Genomic DNA, 804 nt, shown 5'->3' on the forward strand with positions numbered 1-804 from the left:
TCCACAAAAACTCTGAAAGTTAGTGCGTTCTGGCCCAGAAAAGGAAAGCATGCTCAGAGTGACATAGGAGAACAGTTGGGGGATCCCAGCTGAAAAACAGATCCAGGCAAAGTGAGCAGAGCATTGCTGATACAATAATAAAGAAGACACAGTCTTTGTTTTCAGGATGGAACAGAGTCCAATGAGAGAAGTCTCCCACAAGTTCGTTTATACACCTGATGAGATTCTTCAGCAGTAAAAACAAATGTAGGGACCCTGGATTATGTGGTTCAGTTGGTTGGAGCATCATCCTATATACCAAAAGATTGTGGTCAGGGCACATACCTAGGTTGTGGGTTCGATCCCCAGTCAGGGTATGTATAAGAGGCAACTGATTGATGTTTCTCTCTCCATTCTTCTCTCTAAACATAACTTTGGGTGAGGATTTTTTAAAAGAAAAACAAATGTAGGGGTCTCCAGGGAAAATCATGGTGGGATGGGGGGAGTCAGCAATGATTTTCTATAAAAAAATAAATAACACTTGATCTGGCTTTCAAAGTGCAGTGAAAACATATGAAGTCAGGATACCAGGATGGAATTAGTCTACCACTTACAAGCAATGAGATTTTGAATAAATTTCTTAATATTCTCTAAGTTACAGTTCTTCTCAGGTGGAAAATGGCAGTAACAATATCCACTCTCATAAAATTTCTGGGAGAATTAAATAATGTTTATAAAACCCTTATCATCATGTAATTCATTGTTTAAACCAGGATACTTTCAAGAGTATGAGAAGACACTATTAAAAATTATACCTGAGTAAGA

This window comes from Myotis davidii, unplaced genomic scaffold, assembly GCF_000327345.1.
Source record: "Myotis davidii unplaced genomic scaffold, ASM32734v1 scaffold346, whole genome shotgun sequence".
Taxonomy (NCBI): Eukaryota; Metazoa; Chordata; class Mammalia; order Chiroptera; family Vespertilionidae; genus Myotis; species Myotis davidii.